The following is a 24,278-nucleotide window of genomic DNA, read 5'->3' on the forward strand; positions in this document are numbered from 1 at the left end:
TTCCACGGCCAGTTCTGTGGAGACATCAGGATGACTGTTCTAAGTTCAGGGTCTAGTGCAGGATTCAGCAAATCTTTTTCTATACATAGAAACAGGGCCAGAGAGTGAATATTCTGGGTTTTACAGGCCATATGGTTCCTGTTGCAACTTCTCTACTTTGCCTTTGTAGTGCAAAAGCAGTTATAGACAACATGTAAACACAAGGGCATAGCTGTGTGCCAGTAAAACTATTTACAGACAATGAAATTTGAATATCGTATAATTATTACATTTCACGAACTATTATTTTTTTGATTAGTTTTTTAACCATTCAAAAATGTAAAGATCATTTTTAGCTTGGGGGCTATACGAAAACAAACAGCAGCCGGATTTGACCTGCAGCCTCAAGCCATAGGTTGCCAAGTCCTGGGCTACTCGGCAAGGCAGACATTCAACAAACAGAAGGACACGCTGTGACACCAGCCTGAGAGTAAAGAGCTGTGTGCTGTGGGCAAGAGAATAATAGGCGATGGGTAATCGGATGAGATCAAAAGGAATTATAACTAAACCACAGTGAGATACCACTTCACACCCATTAGGATGGCTATTATTTGTTTAAAAATAAAGTGTTGGTGAAGATGTGGAGAAATTAGAACCTTGGTGCCTTGCCGGTGGGAATGTAAAATGGTGCAGGCCGTGTGGAAAACCTGTAAAAGTTAGACAGAATTGCCGTATGATTCAGCAATTCCACTCCCAGGTAAATACCCAAAGAATTGGAAAGCAGGAACTCAAACAGAAACGTGTACACCCATGCTCATAGCAGCACCATTCACAAGAACCGAAGGTGGAAACAACCCAAATGTCCATCAACAGATGAATGAATAAACATGCATAAATGCAATGGAAAATTATTTGGCTATAAAAAGAAAAATGAAATTCTAATACATGCTCCAACATAGATGAAACTGGAAAACATTATGCTAAGTGAAGTAAGCCAGACACAAAAGGATAAATATTGTATGATGCCACTTATCTGCAGTAATATAGAACAGGCAACTTCAGAGAGACTGAAAGTGTAATAGAGGTTACCCAGGAGCTGGGGGGAAGGAGGAGTTATTTAATAGCGTTCCTGTTTGGGATGATAAAGTTTTAGAAACTGACAGTGGTGATGGTTGTATAACACTGGAAACATACTGAATGCCACTGAATTGTACACTTAACACTGGTTAAATGGTAATTTTTTTTTTTTAAACAGAGAACAGGAGTATTTATTTATTTTTAATTAATTAATTTATTTATATTTTTGGCTGCGTTCGGTCTTCGTTTCTGTGCAAGGGCTTTCTCTAGTTGTGGCAAGCGGGGGCCACTCACTATCGTGGCCTCTCTTATTGCGGAGCACAGGCTCCAGACGCGCAGGCTCAGTAGTTGTGGCTCACGGGCCTAGTTGCTCCGCGGCATGTGGGATCTTCCCAGACCAGGGCTCGAACCCGTGTCCCCTGCATTAGCAGGCAGATTCTCAACCACTGCACCACCAGGGAAGCCCCTATGGTAAATTTTTTATTGTGGTAAAATATACATATTTTTAGAAATGAAAGGAATTATAATTAAAGGTCTTTCTCTGAGTCTGTCAGGCACTGCACTAAATGTATCACATATCAAGTTACTTAATCTTTACAACACTATGAGGTAAGTTCTGTTATTGTCATTATACCCATTTTATAGGTGAGGAAACTGAGGCACTAGGTTTTGACAACTTGCCCAAAGTCACACATCTAGTGAGTTGCAGAATCAGGATTCAAACCCCAGCAGCCTGGCTTTCAGCTACCACGATCCACTGCCTTTAAAAGCAGTCACTCTCAGCTTTGGCTGAACTCGAGCATTTTCTGGGGAGCATTTAAAAATCCCCGTGTCCAGGCTGTACCTGGTTAAATCAACCTCTGGAGGCTGGACCAGGCATCATTAACTGTAAAAAGCTCACCGGGTGCTGCCAATGTGTAGCCAAGGTGAGAAAAACTGAGATGATGTTACAGCCATGACCTCAAAAGTGAACAGGAGTCAGCCATGGGGGGAGGGGGAGAAGGGTTCACTCCAGGCCATACATTTTATGAGTCATGTATTTTTATCAAACCGCACTGGTCTTTTTCCTACGTGAGAATAATGACGTGTCCTAATAGGAATGGTTGCCGATATTTATTGAGCAATTATGCCCCAAGCATGACACTAAATGCTTCTCACACTTTGTCTCCATTAACATTCATGATGATATTAGGTGTAAATGCCATCATCCCCATTTTACAGATGAGGCAACTGAGGCCTAAAGAGAGTGAGTTGCTTGCCCAAGGCCACACTGGTACTCAGAGGCAGTATGTGGGTACCCAGGCACATGTGGTCCAAGCTCAGCTCTCCAGCCTGCCCGGCCAGGGAAGCTGGCCAAGGGTGTCCCAGCAGGAACAGTGAGAAAGGAGGTGACCTACCCACTGCTGTTGGTTTTATCTTATTTTGTTTTCTGTACCTGTCTGCCTATGGAAAGGCCTCTTGATTGAGTCAGGACCTTGGTGCTCCCATAACATCACCATGGCCCGGGGCTGCTCTGAGGAAGAAGTTTGTTAAAGAATCTGAATAATCTCACTCTGGGGTGGAGAGGAGGCCTGAGGCCGGGAGAATTTTGTTGGGGGGATTTAATGCATCGTCAGCTGGCATCCAATAAGGAGATTCACAAGGCCCCTGGTTCGGGGAGAGTGGACCAGGGTGTGACAGTGTGTATGTTTCTAGGTCTGGATCATGTTGATTGTGTCCACAACTCAGAGCAATGCTCCACTAGGGAGAGGGGCTGACCCCGGGAGACACAATACAGAGAAGAGTCCCTTGACATTTTCCTCTGATTCTGAAAGGCCGCGACCACGTCTTGCTAACACAGAACTCTGCTTCGAGAACAGTGTCTGGCACGCAGTGTAGCTGCTCATTAAAAACTTGTGGAGCAAATGCATATGTGCAATGGGTGGGGGAAGGGCTGCCCTGCAGATGCGTAGATGAACGGAGATCCTGGCTGGACACCTGTTAATAGACGAAGGGATGAAGGAAAAAATGTTCCAAGGAAGGAAAAATTCATGTTTCAAGTTCAGATTAAGCTTTTCTATGATGTCACCCATGACTGATGAGGAAACTGAGGCTCAAAGAGTTCTAGTGAGTTTGTCAATTACGATGCAGCTAGAAAGTACCAGAACTTGGATTTGAACTTGGGCCCCCAGACTCCTGTTCCCGGGTTGTTTCTACTGCACATTAGCAAACAACCAGAGGATAATGCAAGTGAATAGAAAGAATATTTCATGGCAACACGAGGACCCTAAACATCATCACCAATGAGAAAAAAATAATAAGAGCATTAGCTAAGATTCATTAAGAGCTTACTCTGTGCCAGGTGTTATGTGTATTTGAAATACATTATCTCTAGAATCTTCCCCCCAAAAAAAACCCCATGGAATGGAAGCTATTCTCCTTATTTTATTTTTTCTGGTATGTGGGCCTCTCACTGCCCTGGCCTCTCCCGTTGCGGAGCACAGGCTCCAGACACACAGGCTCAGCGGCCATGGCTCACGGGCCCAGCCGCCCCACGGCATGTGGGATCCTCCTGGACTGGGTCACAAACCCCTGTCCCCTGCATCGGCAGGCAGACTCTCAACCACTGAGCCACCAGGGAAGCCCCTATCCTTATTTTATAGCTGCAGATATGAGGTCCAGGGGCATCAACAAGCCTCAGTTTACACAGTTAATATGGAGCAGAGCAGAAATTCAAACTTGGGAGTCTCAGACCACAAAGTTTAGCCACTGTTCTCCTGTGAGTCCGTTCAGTGTCAGGCAAACTGCCCTTTGATTGTAACTGAGTTGATGATAATAATTATTATACCTTCCTTTCTGGGGCTTTTAATGTTTCTTTTTTTTTTTTGCGGTACGTGGGCCTCTCACTGTTGTGGCCTCTCCCGTTGCGGAGCACAGGCTCCGGACGTGCAGGCTCAGTGGCCATGGCTCACGGGCCCAGCCGCTCTGCGGCATGTGGTATCTTCCCGGACCGGGGAACGAACCCGTGTCCCCTGCATTGGCAGGCGGACTCTCAACCACTGCGCCACCAGGGAAGCCCTAATGTTTCTATTTTAAGAGAACTTTCACAGTCCTTTGACAAAATTTTCCACATTTCAAAACCAGGTGTTTTGGTGTCATGTCCTGAGTGATGGAAATATTTCTGGTCTCAGCTGTGAAAATATAACTGGTAGATAGCCACAAAGAATATGAACACGGCTGCAGAGTAGGTTGTTATCAGCCTGGGGTCAACACCTCTGTGTACCTTCCCCGGGCCCCCTGGTGCCCAGTCAGGAAGCTGGGAAAGACTGCTTCTCCCCTTGCTCCTAGAACTCCTGGCCTCTCCCTGCCCTTCACCCACTCCCCTTCAGGAGAGGAGCAGAGACTTATCTGGTAGGTTAATTGGGGAAGAATCGAGCTGTCCTCTGCTCCCTGTCTCCTTGTGGAGGGGGAGTTGTTCTCTGATCCTATGTTGGAGTTGGAAGATTCATTTCATTCTGGGGTCAGTGTGGGGAAGTCCAGTGGCCCACGGATATCTAGATTTATCAGCAATAGAGGTGACGTCTGGGCTCCCATCTGTGCTATAGATTGAATGTATGTTCCTCCCCTTCCACAAATTCATATGTTGAAACCTAATCCCTGGTGTCATGGCATTAGGAGATGGGGGCCTTTGGGAAGTAATTAGGTCATGAAGTCGGGGCCCTCACGTGTGGGATTAGTGCCCTTACAAAAAGAGATCCAGAGAGCTCCCTTGCCCCTTCCACCACTGGAGGACACAGTGAGAAGACAGCAACTCGGAGAGGCCCTCGCCTGGCCATGATGCACCCTGATCTCCGACTGCCAGCCTCCAAAACTGTGAGAAAGACATTTCTGTTTTGTCAGCCACCCAGTCTGGGGTATTTTTGTTACAGCAGCTCGAGTGGACAAAGACAACCTGCTCGTTCTTTTGTCTTACTTCTCAATTGGTTAAGAACTCTGGCTGGGAAGGGACCTACCCCAAAAGCCCATCCCAGAGGATGCTAGTTTTAAAGAGGTGTGATGTCTGATCTATAAGCGGGAACAATGATTCAGCATCAGGGATGCTCTTTCTTTTCAGTTCACTTACTTATCCCACATTTACTGGCTAAGCACCTGCTGTTTGCCTGGCCCTGCACTAGACACCCTTTAGATAAGGATGAGCTGCTCCAAGTGGGAGCAAAAGGCTTCATCAAGACTGAAAAGAGTTTTCCCTTCTGACCTTTTGACTGTAGAGTGGGGTCAGCTCTTTCTGAGAAGGCTGGCATCCAGTTCCTATTGCCTGGGTTACAGTGCCCTGATTTTTCTTTGAGGAAATACGCACCCCCTCATGAGTCACCCCGGTGGGACTGTCCAGGCACTCTGCCCTTTCCTAGCGGAGGCATGAATCCACAGCCGAGATTAAGTCAATGCACTGCAGATTCTGGGACGGTTGATCTTCACCAGAGTGAGGAAGGGTGGAAAGCAAACTGTAGCTCCCCTACTCCAGAAGAATACTTTTGAGAAGTCTGCTTGCTCCCTAGATGCATGGGACGGCTCTGGTTCTCTGTCTTCCTCCCTTCCTCTCTTTTTCCTTCCTTAGCTCTCAATTCCCCATCTGTGAGTGACTCAGTATCAGTCCCTTAAACTCTTCTCAGCACAGGTCAGCCAGAGTTGGTTGCCTTTGCAAGAGAATATACAACCCCACTGTCTGCACATGGACTGGAAGAATTAGAACCTTGGGTTCCACACCTTCACCTAACAGCTGGGGAAAATGAAGTTAAGAGGAGACTTTCCAGTTTGGGGTCGAGGAGGCCTTGTGGCTTGATGATTAACAGCACGAGTTCTTCAGTCATCTGGTCTGGACATAAAGCCTGCCTCTGCCATTTTGTAGTTATTGATTGATACGGGACACATTAACTTCCAAGCTTCAGGTCATCATCTCTGAATATAGGATACTAACAGTACCGAGCTCCCAGGGCTGGGAACACTATGAAGTGCATAATAACCTTTGGCTGTTATTTTAGTGATTATTCTTCTAGATTTCTTCTGAGAAGTCATGCAAAACAGGAATGTAAATTGCAAAAAAGATGCTGAGCAGGGAGGCACTAAAGAAAGCCTTTCTCCAAAGGGGATGTTTATTTCAGAGGCACACAGGGGGAGGCTCAACCAGCTGTTTTCCAGGAAATCATCCACTTAACCCAGGGTGAGCTCTAAATTTTAATGACCAGCCAGTGTCGAAGGACTGGAAAAAGAAGAAAACAAACAAGGATGATGTAAAAATCCAGCCACACACTGGATAAACTCTGAGGTCTCCAACATTTAATCGGATTCCTGAGTTTGGAGGTGGTTCCCACCTCCATCAGGAAAAGAATCATAACCATCACTAATACTGGCAGCTAAAAAATGAACCTAATAGTAAATATCAGAAACCAAATACCAAGGCTCACTAGGATCTTGGAAACAGATGTAATTGATTAATCCATACGCGTTGGATTAAAAGTCTGGGGGTGGGGAGGGGAGCTCTGTACTGGAATTTTCTTCTGCCACAAATGCTCTCCCCAGTCCCCCACTTCCCTGTACACCCAAACTTTCTCATATCTCACCTCAAATGTCACCTCCTCTGAGAAGCCTTCCCAGTTCTAATGGAGCTATGATCTCAGAAGGTCCTCTTTCTTCCCAGCAATACCAAGTTTGTAATGAGATGCTTTTTGCAGTTGTTGGATCAGTTGCTTTCCCCAAGTAGACTGCAAGTTCCAGGTGACCAGAGATCTTGTCTGTTGTATATACTACTGTAGAACAGGTTAGATTGGTTTCACACCCACAACAGAAACTCTGTGTATCTTTGTTGATTTAATGACTTCGGCAATGTTCTATTATCATTCATTCACTCACTATATGAGGACTTAAATCTTTAGCATGAATACTATATATTCATGCTAAAGAATATTTAGCATGAATACTTCTCATTCAATTAATTATTAATAACCTATAAGTGTTTACTATCTCCCAGGCAATCTGCCCACAAATGTGGGCAATGAGGACACAGCCGTGACAAAGAAACAAAAATCTCCACCCTCATGGAACTTAGGGGGAAGGGACCATCAATGAATACATAAATATGACATAAGTTTGTGGAGCCTTAAGTGCTTTGGAGAAAAATAAGTAGAGGAGAGAAATAGGGAGGGTCAGGATGGGGGCAATTTTGAAGAGAGATGCTGGAGAAAGCCTCCTTGGGCAGAGACCCCGACAAGTGAGGGAACACAGTGAGGGGCACCTGGGGGATAATTCCGGAAAGAGCAGCAGGTGCAAAGGTCTGAGGGGGTGTGTCCTTGGTTAGTGTGGCCACAGTGGAGAAAGCAAGGGAAAGAGGGTGGGTGAGGCAGTCAGGGGAGCAGATGCGTGCAGGTCACCGAAGGACTCGTTTAGATTTTGCTCTGAGATGGGGAGTCATTGGAAAGACACATCTGGGAAGAGATGTGGGATTTAAAATTATTTTCGATGGAATTCCCTGGTGGTCCAGTGGTTAGGACTCCACTCTCACTGCCAAGGGCCTGGGTTCAATCCTTTGTCAGGGAACTAAAGATTCCACAAACCGTGCGGAGCGGCTAAAAAAAAAAAATTTCAAATAACCTGACTCTGGAGACTCAATGGAAAGGGGGACACAGGGAGATGTAGGGGGTTGTTAGGCAGCTCCAGGAACCCTTTTTCTGCCTGCACCAGGGCAGGGGCTCACATGGCAGATGAGTTGTCAGGCTCTGTGAAGGTAAGAGCACCAGGAAGTGCTGAAGGGTTGAAGGAGGGATGTGAGGGGAGAAAGGGGTGTCAGGGGTGACTCCAATACTTCTGGCCTGAGTCACTGAATGAACGGTTGCCACGAGCAGAGTACTATGAGGAAAGCAGGTTGGAGAGAGGTGGTGATGGTGGGGAGGGAGAATTCCAGAGGCTGGGTTTCACGCATGTGATGTTTCAGACTATTTTTATAACATCCAACTGGAGATACTGACAGGACAGACACAGTCCTTGCCTCTCTGGGAACCTATATCCTAGTGAGGGAGAAATCCCGTCAACACCACAACTAAGAGACAACCTAACCTGTCATATAGTGCCAGGTGTCGTGATGGTCATGTGATGGGGAGTGGTGACTGTCACAGTTGACTGGGGGCGGCCTTGGTGGGCAGGTGACGGGAGAGCTGAGACCCAGGACAGGGACAGCAAAGCCAAGTCCCGGAGGAAGGAATGAACTTAGTGAGTTAGAGGAATAGAAGGAAAGAAACTCCAGAAGGCTTACCCACAGCTGGGTCTTACTTTACATGTGATGGGAAGCTGACTTGGAGGATGTGGTCACCTGATTTCCATTTTTAAAAAAGGTAACTTTGGAGACTGGATTAGCATTAGAGGGAGCAGGAAACCTGATTGGCAGTCCACTAACCGTCGTCTAGCCAAACAGGACGTCGCCTTGGAAGGCCACTGGAGATGGAGTAAATCAGAGAGATGTGGAATCTGCTTTGGAGGCAGGGCCAGCAGGATGAAAGAATCATCCAGGATGCTGCTGCAGTCTTGGGGTAAGTCGTTGAAGGCTACCATGAGCTAAGTGGGGGCGACACAGCTAGGAGGATCCAAGCTCTCTTTGGTCACATCAACTTTGAAATGAATGAGGAAGGAGGCACAGGGAGATCATATTGGCATTTTTTTAATGTTAGTAAAACATACATAATCGCAAATTGGAACTATCCAGCTTGATGAATTTTCCCAAAGTTGTCACATATCCGGGAAATCAGCACCCTGAAAGTCCCCGTGTCCTCTCCTAATCATTCTTCTTTCCCCAAAGTAACCTCTGTCCTAGTCTGACATAGTTTTACTGGCATTTTTAAACCTATGATTAAGAGATAATAATCAGAGGTAAGCGTGGGGCATTTGCTTATGTAATTCTCAGAAAAATAACCTCACTTGGTTTTTTAGACTAAGGCTTTGTTTTCTTTTATCGTAATTTTGAGGTTTGCTCGTGCGTCTTTTTCTCCTTCTTCCCACAGGAGGTGCTCACGTGGAATGTGAGGTCTCGCCGGACCCCAGGCTGGCAGGTGGCCTTTGTCTCCGTGAGTCAGAAGGGCATCAAACCACGGCCCGAGGTTTAACCGCGAAGCCCTGCCCCTGGCACCGAGCAGGTCCTCCCCCCCCCCACCCCCTTCCCCTCTGCGTTTCATTTTACTCGTCCAGTCCCAACAGAAGGCTCTTCATAAGGCACCGTCGTCAGTTTATAGTGCTTGCAGTGTTTTAACACTTTAATGACATGAGAGCCAATTTTATTCTGTCCTGGAAATTACTCTCTTCTGTTTCTGTTTCTCTCCCTCCCTCTCTCTCTTCTCCTCCTCCTCCCGTCTCACTGTTCCTGCGATTATTTCTTTTGGAAATAATTCCTCTCACACTCTGCCTCCATAAATCTCTGAATCCCGGCAGATGGAACAAGGCTGCTATTACGAGGGAACAGAATCAACAGGGAAGCGGCAAGCGGGAGGCAAGCTTTATGCTCTGTGGTTTCGCCCCAGTAGGAGGACGTGATGACACCTCCAGGACAAAAGGTTCATCTTTTCAACTACTTTGACTTCTCAGGAGCCCCCCAGCCCCGTGGTCTTTTTATGAGAGAACTGTTTTCACCTCCTTGGCTCTGCACATGTTTTCTACATAATATTAAACAGTAACCTTTGAGTCCCCACATACTGGACGCACAGACCACAGTACACACAGACACACACACAGACACGCGCGCGCGCACACACACACGCACACACACACTCTGGCAAAGATAAAACAACTTTTAACTTAATTTGGCTCTTCCTTTTTTTTCTTTAACACCTTGAGATATAATTTACATGCCGTAAAATTCACCCATTTTTAGCCATGTAGTTCGATGTTTTTCTTATTTACCGAGTTGTATACTGGCTGTTTCTTTTTGAAAATGGAGCCCGTGGGTGAACATTTTGACCCCACGTGCTCCCTCCTCACTTTGAAAGGCGACATCTAAAGTGCAGAGAGCAACTTCTGTTTCACCCCCAAAATAGTTGTTTTATTCATTCTGCCATTTACAACTTACTTCCTGTGTTTTGATTCTGAGCTGCTCAGACCTGCTTCTTAGAAGCCAGGTGGATTCATTTTTTACACTGTCAAGAAGTTTCTCTTGTGTTAGAGGAATTTTCTGTTTGCTTGTTTGTTTTGTTAGTGTTTAGTGAGTCTTCAGATCTTTGTTTCATCTGCTGGGCTAATTAGAGAGACTTGAAATGTATCTTTGTGACACGACAGACTATATAGAAATATTTGGTATTTAAAGCTCAGCTCAAACGGTCACAGCATTCTGACTGCTGAGATTGGTAAAAAGAAAAAAAAATGAAGTTACCAAGAAATAGAAATAGGGCATGGAGGCCTAGAACTTTTTCCTAATATTACATCTTCATCTATAGTTCGGTCTTGATATCTGAGTCTTTCTCATTTGAAAAACAGAAATGAAAATAATCACTTTAGGAGATCTGCCTGAGGACTGCATGAGCTAATTCACGTGAAAACACCTAGAATGCTAACAATTTTTAAAAATTTATAAATGTTCATTGAATACAAATCCTAAGGAACTTCACCAATGGCATAAGGATCGTGTTTTGGCCACGACACGGTACATTAATAAAAGCATAGCACCTGCTGTTGAAGACTGTGTACCAGTTTAACCAATTGTTCAACGAACAGGTAATGAGGCTTGCTGTGTGCCAGGCACCGGGGATAGAATGGTGGACAGGCAGGTACAGTTGGATGGAAGAGAGATGTTCAACACATAGTTGAGCAAATAAGTATCTAAGTACAAACCGTGCAAGGGTTAAAGAAACCATTCTGGTATGTGTGTATGCATGTGTGTGTGCGCATTTAAAGCAATTTAAGGTATATTTTGCTAGTAAATGTATACCTATGGGCATAGAGAAATTTTCTGGAACAACTCATGAGAAATTGGTTACAAGTGTTTCTTTTTGTAGATAGATAGGGGAATGTCTTCTACTTTTTATTCTGTAACTTTTCTATGCAATTTCAAGTTTCTAACTATAAGCATGTACTTTTGTTTTGCTGTTTAAATATCAGTAGGCTTCTCTGATCAGTAGGCTGGGAGTCCATTATTATTTTCTTCATTAGACTTCTATTAAAAAACAACCTGTTATTTAAAATGAACAAATGATTAACCGCTTGCAATATTTAACTTGTCATGCCAATTAAATATTAAATATTACACTTGAGAAGACAAAGGTCATTTACAAGAGTGCAAGACTGCATCAACCCACACTAAATTGTTACCACCTGCTCGCGCCCCCAGTTTGCCCAGACAACACTTTCATTCAACAGATATTTACTGAGCGCCTACTGTGTACTAGGTAGGCATTGTTCTGAGCACTACTAGATAAAACAAAGCCATCAGGGAGTCAGGCTAGATTCTAGTTGGAGGAAACAGACAAGTAAACCAAATACATATTTATATATAATATGTGCTATAAAAAATTAAAGCAGGGCTGGCGGGCAAGTGACGGATGGTGCCCTCTGTTCATCATATAGAATACACTCTGTAGTTGTATCACTGGAAAGAAAGACTGGGAGGCCTGAGAAGGTGCCATTTCAGCCTGGATGAGGGAAGGAGGGAATGAGCCATGCAGATAAATGACTGCCAAAAGGACCAGTAAAGGCTCTGAAATGGGAAAGCTGGAAACCAGCAAATCTTGGCAGTAAGTACGTGTACTGACCATTGCACCATTCATTCTGCCCATTTGTCACAGCGTTCAAAACACTTCATTTAAAACTTAAAAAAAAAATACTCAAAATGAACACTGATAGCTTCATTATTGTACATACAGGGCTCAGATTATGTGGTTCTGGGCACTGCTTCTCTTGTTCGATATTTAATAAAAAATAGTTGATGTGAACTATACATCCTAGTGAAACAGAGATACATCTTTATTAAGACGTGTTTTAAACTTCTTTAGCCATATCGTCATTACGATACATTTTTATTATTCTAACAGTATCTCATAAAATGTGTATTACTGTACTACATGCCCATTTGTAGCCACTGAAAATTAAATTAGTGAATATTAATTACTTCACAGTCATAAGGAAAAGGATCCTGAGATGCGTTGTTTCCCGTCTACTCTGAGATGCTTCCCAGCAGGAGGGGCACACGATAGGTAAGTGAATCCATGAACTACTTGAAATAAAAAAAAGCTGACAATAACTAGCCTGAGCTCACCATCTAGCTGTGTATGCTGGGATGCACTTCCTGCTGTGGTCCCCACCTGTAAAATGAAGGGCAGCTATTACGTTGTCTGAGTCCTTTGATTCCTTCTCTTGCTCTCTCTCTCATATTCTGAGATCTAACTTTATGAATTGATTAAAATAACTGCTTTGTAACCAGTGATTTTCACTATCGCTGGCTGAACACTAAGTTAATCTTCTCTTCCTCCTTCAAACAGGATTCTGTGGGTGGGTTGCCCTATAACAGTGGTTCTCAACCCGAGGCGATCCGAACGCCCTCCCCACCCCCCTTCTAGGGGACACGTGGCAGCTATAGGAGCCGAGGTTACCTGTCATGACTGTGGGGGGTGCCGCCAGCAACTGGGGTCTAGGCCCAGGAAGCTGGTAGACACCCCACAACGCACAGGACAGCCCCCTGCAACGCAGAATGACCCAGTCCAAATGTCAACAGTGCCGAAAATGAGAATCTCCGGTCTAGAGAAACTGGAAAAGATGGAGAAGGGAGGAAATGAATGGAGGGCACTGCCTACTTATGTCCAGCTGGTATTTTCCCACCTAAGAAACAACACAGCAACTTTGGTCTTTTTTGATGCTGATTCTCCTCTATTGATTACGCTTTATTATTCCTGAAGACTTGGGTGTGTGACTTAAATAACCCCACGTTAGACACAAGCACAACAGAATAAATGAAAACTGGAGGGCAAATTCTAACATGTACCATAACTATAAGAACATTCTTTCTAAGGCTTGAAAAAGTCTTCAGATCCTTGGTTTAATTTAATCGACAATGCGTTCATCTGCATATGGCATTCAGCAGCAAAATAAACTTTTTTTCCTGCGTCTTTTGTTTCCGAATCAATGGGGAACAAAGGATATCCCGGTTCCATTCAGGCAGTTTCAATGATTCTCAAACGTGGGAGTAGTAGTCGAGCCATTTAAAATACAGTGATGAGAAAGCATACTTAGTAACCTTGTAAACATGCTATGAAAGTACAAGGGAACCTTTAAGAAGGATATCCAAATGTCCTTTTTATATAATAGCCCTTTGTACTATGAAATGTTCAGAGGTCCATAAAATGGAATTGAACAGAACAGACTAGAAGAGTGCAATTTCCAAGTTTTCTAGTAATGGTGCTGTTAAAACATTATTTTTGTTTCTTAACACTCAGAAAATTAAGTTTCCTCACCCCAGGATCAGCCCTACTCACAGAAAGGACTTTGGACCCATATTTAACCAACCGTCAGAAGGGATTCAAAAGGAGGCTAATTGAACACTGAGGTTTTTGAAGCTCTCAAACGATGACCCAAGTGTTTTCTTGAAAACAGCAGCAGCTTGGCAGGAAGCAGGAATTAGACAAGAGAATTGATGGAAACCTGCCCTCCAAATGGGAAGAAAAACTTCCAATAACAAACTGTGAGGTTTGAAATCACTGCGTGTTATACTATTCATTATTCAAATGGCCACCACCCTTATGGCCTGGCATTTTCTCCTGCTTCTGAGCTGCCCCGAGAAACGCACTTTAGTAAGGATGATCCCCCCTGAGGAAAGGGAAACCCCTCTTTGTCTCCCCATTCTGCCCCCCGCTTCTATCCGCATTCTCTCTCTGTTCTAGCTGCATGTTTTGCAATCCCCTCCAGTGTTCCAAAGGCCAATGAAATCAGTCTCCCATAAGGGTACCCAGCCAAGTACACTCACTGCTCAACTGTATTTTTCTCTTTCTTAGCCCTTTCACCCACTGATTTCAAATTTCTCTTTAACAGGCCAGCTATGGCAGACCTCAACCGAATAAGTGATGCAAAGGCAAGCTAGGAAACCACACAGGTAAGGTTTCTCGAAGAGGAGAGCAGCCCGATGTTTCTCATCTAAATCCTGAGGCCTCACTCCAGCCTACAAAGACAAGTGGCAGGAAACTAACAGCAATAATCAAAATGAGCTCAGCTGGCCTCGAACTGCTTTTAAAAAAGTGTGTGGAGGGGAAGGAATACAGGCACTCTGCCCAGGAGAACCTAGAGAGAAAGAAATCTTCTCTCTTAAAAATCCCTGAAGTTTGCTGCCAGTGATTCAGTACATACCTGACCAAAAAAAGAAAATTTCCTACCCTAACTGGTTTGGCTGTTTCCCGGCTACTACCTAGAGAAGTAAACAGAACCTTATCATCTGTTACATCTGATTTGGACTTTTTTTTTTTTTCAAGTAAATATTTGTAATTTCAATGCAGTTCCATTACTGCCACTGCTGTCTTTGAATTGGACTGACTGACGATACTGTCTTGGATGACGCCGACTCCAAAGCAACAAGCCAGGGAAGCCGGCACCTTCCTCCCAGCTGGCCTCCCTGTGGCCACTGGGAGGGCTGGGGGAGTATTTGGTGACTGGGGACCTCGCAGTTATCTTAGGTTGTAGCTGAACGGAGAAACGTTCTTCCTTTGCCCTCTGGGCCCCTCAGTCGGTCAGGATTTCTGCTGATCGCTCTGCACCTCTCAATGAATCCAGCACTCTGGGCATTTTTCTCTCTTTATTCAGGAAGTGGCGAGCTGAGCCCTGAGATTCTTTCTGCTCCGATGATATAAACAAATTGCAGAGGAAGTCAAGTCAAACTTTCCCTTGCTGCTTTTGTTCTCCCAACTAGCAATTCAGAAAACAGAGCCAACTTTTTTTCTTTTTGGATGCCTTTGAAAGATTGCTCTTAACTGGAAAGGCAGAAACCCTCTTTTTTTTTTTTTTAAACAAAGATACTCAACTTATTTTTTCAAAAAAAGAAATGCCCTAGACGGGCTTTTTTTTTTTTAAAGGCCGTTTCTGAGACTTTTCAAACCAAATTGCTCCCCTGACATTGCATACTTACCTAATGGTTGTTCTTCCCTTCAAATTTCAACCAAAAGAGCAATAATGAGCTTCGTGAGGACAATGGCTAAACCTGACTGGAGGCTCCTGGGGCCCTAATTCACAACCAAGGAGAGGCAACAGTCACGATTCAATAAGGGTGCTAGTACAAGGCACACACCAGACAGAAAGGAGACATCTTATCTGTATAATCTACAGATGCTGCTTGAAAAATCACACATAATTAAGCCCTTCTCACAGTGGAAGCTACTTGAAGCTTTATCACCAGCTTGTAAGATGTCATCTCTGGGCTTCACTGATGGCTCTGAGTGAACATTTCCAAACCAGAGGCATCTGACAATCCGGGTGACACGTTTACCATGCCTACCTTAGTCATCTAACAAAGAAGCTCTGCACTACATAACTGAAGGAAAGCGGAATGGCGGGGATGGCCCTGAGGTGGCTTCCCACACTGGGTGTTCTGTTACATTAATCCTGGTGCAAGAACTAAGATGTGACAGTCATATGCATATCTATACGCCACGCTTGCTTGTCCTCAACTGGCCCTCCCTGTACACAGGTGGGTAGTCAACTTTCAAACCAGCCTGATTTTCTAGCAAAGCATGTTAGAGTTCAAATACAGGCTCGAGCTACTTACTGCATCTCTGTGTTCCCTTCTTTACTATAGGGATATGTTCTAACATGGCAGTGCTGTTACATGGGTTAAAAATAATAATATATAGAGATATCTCACCCCAGTGTGTGGCATAAGAACTACCTACTCTCAAAGGTAGCTGTTAATAAAATTCATAACACTGAGTTCCCCGGGTCAGGAAAAACTAGCATTGGTAGAAGCTGAACATCGTAGTATTTGCAAGGTTATTTCTATGTCAGAACATGTTTGTTCAATCATGATCATCCCTGCCCTCCTTATCTACAAACATATATATACTGGAGATATTTATAGACTACTAGGTATATAAAATCATTTATGCACGTTGTAATTGTGCAATTACTGAATAAACAGTAGATGAAAGGAAAATGTGAGGTTCTGAAAGCTGGCTTTAATTCATGGCTTTCTTTTTTTTTTTGGCTGCGTTGGGTCTTCGTTGCTGCGCGCAGGCTTTCTCTAGTTGCAGCCAGCGGGGGCTACTCTTCGTTGCGGTGCACGGGCTTCTCATTGCGGTGGCTTCTCTTGTTGCGGAGCAGGGCTTTAGGCATGCGGGCTCAGTAGTTGTGGATCGCGGGCTCTAGAGTGCAGGCTCAGTAGCTGTGGCACACAGGCTTAGTTGCTCCGCGGCACGTGGGATCTTCCCAGACCAGGGCTTGAACCCATGTCCCCTGCATTTGGCAGGCAGATTCCTAACCACTGTGTCACCAGGGAAGGCCTAATTCATGTTCTATCTTATATTCATTAAACTGTTTATTTACTTGTCTACACTCTCCTCTCTGTTGATTATCTTCCAGGCACGCATTTCCCTTGAGCAACATCAGATGAGAAAGCAATCGCTTTTCCATTGCAGGGGAAACAGAGAAACAGGAAACCCAGAGGCAACGACTTGCTTGGAGGCCTCCAAGGTATGCACGGCAGTGTTAGAAGTTGTGTGCACCTCCACACCCCATAACTACTTTTAAAGCTTTGATGTAGAAACGTGCAATACCTACAGTGCTCCTGAATTTCTGTAAAGCAATAGAGCGATCATGCACTGATGCAACTGCCATACATTTATAGAATTCAACAATTGCGTTCAACAAACTATGTCAAATACCCACCAAGTGCTGGGCACTAGGATACAAAAAGGAGTAGTCATCAGTGCTGGCTGGCCCCAAATGAAGACTAGACACACACTTAAAGGACCAGAAAAGTAGGGACACCATTACAACCCCTCTTGCCCGCTAAAGGAGACAACCAGAAAATTCAGAAAAGCTATTTTTAACATGTACATGTTTTTGTCTCTTTGAAAAATATAACTTTTCATTTTAGTTTGGATTTTTTTTTTTTTTTTTTTTTGCGGTACACGGGCCTCTCACTGTTGTGGCCTCTCCCGTTGTGGAGCACAGGCTCCGGACGCGCAGGCTCAGCGGCCATGGCTCACGGGCCCAGCCACTCCGCGGCATGTGGGATCTTCCCGGACCGGGGCACGAACCCGTGTCCCCTGCATCGGCAGGTGGACTCTCAACCACTGCGCCACCAGGGGAGCCCTTAGTTTGATTTTTATTTTAGCTTTTATTTGGTTATGGGTCTTGGGATAGTGTGTATTACTGTTCAGGAAATACACCTCTCCCATGCCTGCTTTGGATGGAATATACTTCCCTGACCCACTGATTTGGACTCAGTCATGTAACTTTGCTGGTAATAGGCTGTTAGCAAGCAGGATGCAAGCAAAGCCTTAGAACGTGTTTACACCGCGGGTCTCACTTTTTGCGTGTCCAACGGTGCCGTGAGAAGAACATGCCTGTTCATTCAAGGAGGATGAGAGACACCTAGAGCAGACCCTGATGCAGCCCACACCTTGAAGCCCAGACAGTCTAGATCATCTGAAAACCAGCCAACTTGCAGATGCGTTTGTGAGATTAAATAATTATTGTTTTAAGCCACTGAGCTTTGGGTGATTTGTTACATGACATTAGCATGGCAATAGCTGACTGATGTAGGCCTCATAATACTTATAGGTCTTAATCTGTCCGTGGGCATACCGTGACAGATACTAAATTACCCACCCCCCCCAAAAAAAAGTAATTAAAAAAAAATGCTTCAGGGCTTCCCTGGTGGCGCAGTGGTTGAGAGTCCGCCTGCCGATGCAGGGGACACGGGTTCGTGCCCTGGTCCGGGAAGATCCCACATGCCGTGGAGTGGCTGGGCCCGTGAGCCATGGCCGCTGAGCCTGAGCTCCGCAACGGGAGAGGCCACAACAGTGAGAGGCCCACGTACCACCAAAAAAAAAAAAAAAAAAAAAAAAAAAAAAAGCTTCAAACACTTGTCTTACTGATTTGTTATGTAAATCAACGTCAGTTATAGCCTTTCATGGACTAAATGAAACTTGAGGTCCATAACGTTTAAATGAAACAGCATATGGTTAAAAAATAAAAGAGGTATGAGGCACCAGATAAAAGCCTTCATTTCCACAAATGCTTCATTCCAAAAACATTTTTCACTCAAAGAGATACTGGTTGTACTCTTGTGTTCAACCCTGAAGATACAGTACTAAGTATTAATAGCTAACCCTTATCAATTGCTTACCAGGTACTGGGTTTCGTTTTTTGGTTTTTTACTAGTATTTTTTTGGAAGTATAATTGATTTACAATGTTGTGTTAGTTTCAGATGTACAGCAAAGTGATTCAGAAATATATATATACATACACACATATATATACACACATTTTTCAGATTCTTTTCCATTATAGGTTATTACAAGATGTTGAATATAGTTCCCTGTGCTGTACAGTAGGTCCTTGTTTATTTTATATATAGTAGTGCGTATCTGTTAATCCCAAACTCCTAATTTATCCTTCTTCCCCTTTGGCAACCATAAGGATTGTTTTTTTTATGTCTGTGAGTCTATTTCTGTTTCGTAAATAAGTTCATTTATATCATTTTTTTTAGATTTCACATATATGTGATATATGGTATTTGTCTTTCTGACTTACTTCACTTAGTATGATAATCTCTAAGTCCACCACACTGCTGCAAATGGCATCATTTCATTCTTTTTGATAGCTGAACAATCCATTGTGTGTGTGTGTGTGTGTGTGTGTATATATATATATATATATGCCACATCTTCTTTATCCATTCATCTGTCAGTGGACACTCTGGTCGCTTCCATGTCTTTGCTATTGCAAATAGTACTGCTATGAACGTTGGGGTGCATTAGCTTTTTGAATTAGAGTTTTCATCTTTTTCTGATATATGCCTAGGAGTGAGACTGCTGGATCATATAGTAACTCTATTTTTACTGTTTTTAAGGAACCTCCAAACTCTTTTCCAGTGGCTGCACCAATTTACATTCTTACCAACAGTGTAGGAGGGTTTCCTTTTCTCCACATCCTCTCTGGCATTTATTATTTGTAGACTTTTTGATGCGGCCATACTGACCGTGTGAGGTGATACCTCACTGTGGCTTTGATTTGCATTTCTCTGATAATTAGCAATGTTAAGCATCTTTTCATGTGCCTGTTGGCCATTTCCTTGGAGAAATGTCTATTTAGGTCTTCTGCCCATTTTTTGATTGGGTTGTTTGTTTTGATATTGAGTTGTATGAGCAGTTTGTATATTTTGGAAATTAAGCCCTTGTCGGTCGCATTGTTGGCGAATATATTCTCCCAGCCCGTAGGCTGTCTTTTCCTTTTGTTTATGGCTTCCTTTGCTGCTTCCTTCTTAATGCTTTATCTACAACTTATTTAATCCTCAAAACTGAATGTAGTACTTACTATGTTTACTATGTAGGTACTGTGATTATCCCTATGTTGCAGATGAGAAAATGGAAGAAGCAAGAAGATTAGTGACTTACCCAAGCTTCCACAACTTGTAAGTGACAGAGCTGGGATTCAAACCTAGGCTGTCTGGTTTCAGAGCTCACACTCTTACCCACCCTGGGATGTTGACAGGGAATTTGCAGAGTAAAAGGGGCAGCAACCTTAACGAACAAGTCAAGTCAATAATTACAAACCATGGGCAGGACTATGATTGAAAAGAACAGGAAACAAGGGTTAAGAATAATAGAAACTGGCCTTCCCTGGTGGCACAGTGGTTAAGAATCCGCCTGCCAATGCAGGGGACACCGGTTCAAGCCCTGGTCCAGGAAGATCCCACAAGCCACGGAGCAACAAAGCCCGTGCACCACAACTACTGAGCCTGCGCACTAGAGCCCACGAGCCACAACTACAGAGCCCACAAGGCACAGCTACTGAAGCCCACGCACCTAGAGCCCGTGCTCCACAATGAGAGAAGCCACCGCAATAAGAAGCTGGCGCACCGCAACGAAGAGTAGCCGCCGTTCGCCACAACTAGAGAAAGCCCGCGTGCAGCAACAAAGACCCAACACAGCCAAAAATTAAAAAAAAAAAAAAAGAATAACAGAAACTGTTTTAGACAGGTTGCCAGAGAAGTCTTCTCTATGTAGGGGAAATTGCTTCAAGGATGAATATGATCAGACCAAAAATTGCTGAGAGAAGATTGTTCTCCAGAGAGAAGAGCGGACAGGTTAGTCTTGAGTCAGTACACAGAGTGGTATATTTTAGGGACTGAAAAATGGCCATTGCTTCAGGAGGCCAAGAAGGTGAGTGTGTCTCTTGCCCATCTCCATAGGACAGGGGTTGGTCAACAGATTTTTTGTAAAGCACCAAATACTAAATACCTTAAGCTTTGTCGGCTCTGTGGGCTCCATCTTGATTACTCAACTCTGATGCTGCAGCATGAAAGCAGCTGTACACGGTAAGTAAATGGATGAGCATGTCTAAGTTCCAATAAAACTGTATATATGGACACTGAAATTTTAATTTCAGTGTGACAGTTCCATAAACAGCAAGTATGTGTGTGAAGACACACAGGATAGTCAAATGTGGTGCATTTCTCATGTATCAGGGAACTTATATTTGATACACCTTGACCTTGGAACTCTGGTGAGTTCTCTGTCAAAGTATAAGTGATACCAGTAAAACATAATTTTGAATAAAACTAATAACTAGGTTTTTAACTAGTAACTGGGTTTTTAAAATCATTCTATTAATCACGATTCTCCAGAAAAACAGAATCAATAGGATATGCAAGTATAGGAAGAGACTATTAGGAAACTGACTCACGCCATTACGGAGGCTGAGAAGTTGCACAGTTTTCTGTCTGTAATCTGGCAGCCCAGGAGACCCAGGGGTGTAGTTCCAGTCTGAGTCCAAAGGCCTAAAACAGGAGTACCTAGGGTAAGAAAATCAAAGTCCCCACTCGAGCAGTGAGTCAGGAAGGGCTGAATTCTTCCTTCCTCTGTTTTGTTCTATTCAGGCTCTCAGTGGACTGGATGATGCCCACCCACACTGGGGAGGGCGCACCGCTTTACTGAGTCCACTGATTCAAATGCTAATTTCATCGGGAAACACCTTCACAGCCATTCCCAGAAATAACATTTAACCAACATCTGGGCAACCCATGATCCAGTCAAGCTGACACACAAAATTAACCATTACAGTCTGCTGAAGAGGAGCACACGATAATGGTCGCCCAGGAAGAAGTATTGGCACTGACAAAGATAACGCAAAAGAAACGCTCCATCGTTACAAACTAGTTAATGGGTGTCATCATTCAAAGAGTATTTGAGATTCATCACTGCCGTGGAAAGCTCAAATTGCCTAAAATCTTACAGGTCACATTATAAACAACTGGACAGATGTTTTCCCAAATCTGACACAACAATCCTAAAAATTTACATCACCTAACCAGTAATGTGTTGCAAAGCCAAAAGAAACTTTTCTAAATTGACAACAACAAATTTTGATCAATCCTGATGTTGGAAAGATTAAATCTTCTTTCTAGTAGTCTCTCTAAAGAAAATGATAATCCAAGATCACTGTCATATTAACAGGTAATCCAAGAGCGTGCAGCCAAAATACACAGGAAACGCACATTACAGGGAAAGTCAGGTAGTTAATAAAATATAAAGATGTTATTTGGAGGATTTTGTGATGTCAGTGTTATTTTCAGCTTTAAAAATTGGGTAATTTGTAGTATATTTTTATTCTAAATAAATACTAACTTTTATAACATTTTTCATAACTTTTCTACATCCTTTCTCTTAAAGCCCCCAAATTTTATAACCTTCAAGGCCTACCAACCTGGAACCAGCTCTGATTAAGCATCTATTATAGGAGCCAGGCATCTCTAGATGCTAGAAATGTAACATTGAATGGAATAGACACTGGTGGTTTTAAAATGTCTACAAGAATCTGAAAAAGAATACATATATGTCTAACTGAATCACTCTGCTCTACACCTGAAACACTGTACATCAACCGTACTTCAATAAAAAAATTTTTTTAAGTGTAAACACATTGGGGGAAAATATTCTGTGACACTCCCCCTTCAAAAGGCAGAAGCCTCTCCCTCTGAGCTTAGGCTGGACCTCATGACTTGTTTCTAAGGAGTAGAATATTATGCAGGTGACACTGAGCAACACCCAAGCCTAGTCAGAAAACACACTGCGGTTTCCTCCTTGCTCTTTCCCTCTGGAAGGCAACGGCCGTGTCCTGAGAATATTCAAGCAGCATTATGGAAAAGTCCACATGGGGAGGAACTGAGGCCTCCAGCCAGCAGCCCTGTGAGCTCCATCTGAGAAGCAGATCCTCCAACTCCAGTCAAGCCTTTAGATGTTGGCGGCCTCGACCAACATCCTGACTATATCGTGACTACTTACAAGAAACCTTGAGCCAGAGCCACCTGTCCAGACTGTTCTCAGTGATTCCTGACCTCAGAAACGGTGTGAGATAAGAAATGTTTGTTATTTTCAGCTGCTGAGTTTTGGGGTAGTTACACAGCAAGAGATAAATAATACACCACCAAAAGTCCTGTTTTCATGATTCTTACATTCCGATGTTTGTTTAGGGGCAATGAATAAATGTTTTTTGAGGATATGATGAACGACAGTAAATCAAATAAATGTATCAGATTATTACCCATTCATTTATCAAATATTTACTGAGAAGCACCATATGGTTATCTGTGTTCTAGGCATCAAGCTAGAATAATAAACGAGAAAGACAGAAAACCCTCCCTGCATGGAGCTTCCAGTCTGGTAGAAAACCAGGTTTTTGCCCTGTCTCTGATGTGACGCTCCCTCACTGCAGGACACTGGAATGAAGCCTCCATTTCCCTGTTGCAATTACATACATTATCTGACATAATCCCCACCACAGCCCCCTCTCCCTCACCCACCTCCATTCTGGAGCCTTCCCTGGTCTCCCTTGCAACTTGGCCATGTGACACAGTTCAGGCCGGTGAAGGAGATCGCTGGGAGTTTTCTGGGCAGGTTTGTTGTCTCAGAAAGGAAAAGATGTCCTTGGTTCTACTTGCCTTCCTTTTCCCTAACTTGTGAGTAAAGCGGTTAGGCATCCTGCAAGCATGAAGAGAGAATCGCAAAGCTCTGACATTCTGGAGCCATTGAAACGTAACAACTTCCTGCTCTGGACTTCCTTTTAAGTGAGGGGAAAAACAACCTAAGTCTCTGTAGGCTTTTTGGTATGGTGGTTGCTACTTACAGCTGAAAGCATTCCCAACTGATTTAATGAAACTGAAGCAGAGAACGTTTAGATAGCCAAGGTCACAAAGCCAGTGGATGGAGAGATCAGAAAGCAAAACCAGATCTGATTGACCTTAAAATCCATACCCTTAATCACGATGTTATACTGTCATTATGGTTCCCTCAAGTAAGCAAAAACGCTAGAGCAAATGTATGTGCTCCAAATAGAGTAACAAGACTATTTAATGTTGCCTCCGACTCCAGGACACTAAATCTACACGCCGATCTTAACACTTAATTGCAAATTTCTCGGAGGTCATGGAAAGTGCTAAGGAATTCCTTAATATTGATGATGACGTTGAAAATATACTAACCATGTATATATCTTTTAGAAGAGTTAATAAAAATAGATCCTATTCCTTGAGGGTCCCTTCAGCAAAATATTTCTAGGGCATCTACAATGTGCCTCCTAATTTACTCCCATGATCTGTTTCTCTGTCAGACAAGTTGAGCCCGTGCTCCTCTTTTAGAGATGAGAAAATTGCAGCTCAGAGAGGTGATAGGAGCAGGGTTAAACTCAGTTCTGCCATAGCCCAGAGCCTGCATCATTGCAAGTTAGGGGGAGAGTAGTAAAATGTATCCCGTATGAGAGAGCAGAATAAATGATATTGGATATGGCAGCAACTCTGACAGTTTATACATGAATGAATAAAATTTGGGAAATACTCTAGTGGTAGATATTGAAGTGAAATAAAACATGGGTCAATTCCTGCTCTAGCCCCATCTAGCTGTGACATTAGGTAAATCTCCCAATCTCTCTAAGCCTCAGTTTCTTCCTCTGTAAAATGGAGAGAATATTAATACAACCTCACAGAATTGTTCTGAGGACTCAATGGGGCAAAGCTGCTGGG

General features: G+C 43.6%; 1 long non-coding RNA gene across 9 annotated transcripts; it reads left to right on the forward strand.

Moving 5' to 3' along the window:
• Positions 1-7,663: 7,663 nt before the first annotated feature.
• Positions 7,664-22,885, forward strand: LOC117197785 (uncharacterized). 9 transcript variants are annotated; one of them, XR_007472413.1, is made up of 7 exons: positions 7,664-8,612; positions 9,081-11,795; positions 12,177-15,724; positions 16,612-16,722; positions 17,594-17,712; positions 19,619-19,673; positions 19,921-22,885. It is a non-coding gene; the product is annotated as an uncharacterized LOC117197785 (long non-coding RNA). The 9 variants fall into 9 exon arrangements; XR_007472409.1 differs by having other exon boundaries at positions 19,619-22,885; XR_007472412.1 differs by lacking the exon at positions 17,594-17,712.
• The last annotated feature ends 1,393 nt before the right edge of the window (positions 22,886-24,278 follow it).

Source organism: Orcinus orca, chromosome 16 (genome assembly GCF_937001465.1).
Source record: "Orcinus orca chromosome 16, mOrcOrc1.1, whole genome shotgun sequence".
NCBI lineage: Eukaryota > Metazoa > Chordata > Mammalia > Artiodactyla > Delphinidae > Orcinus > Orcinus orca.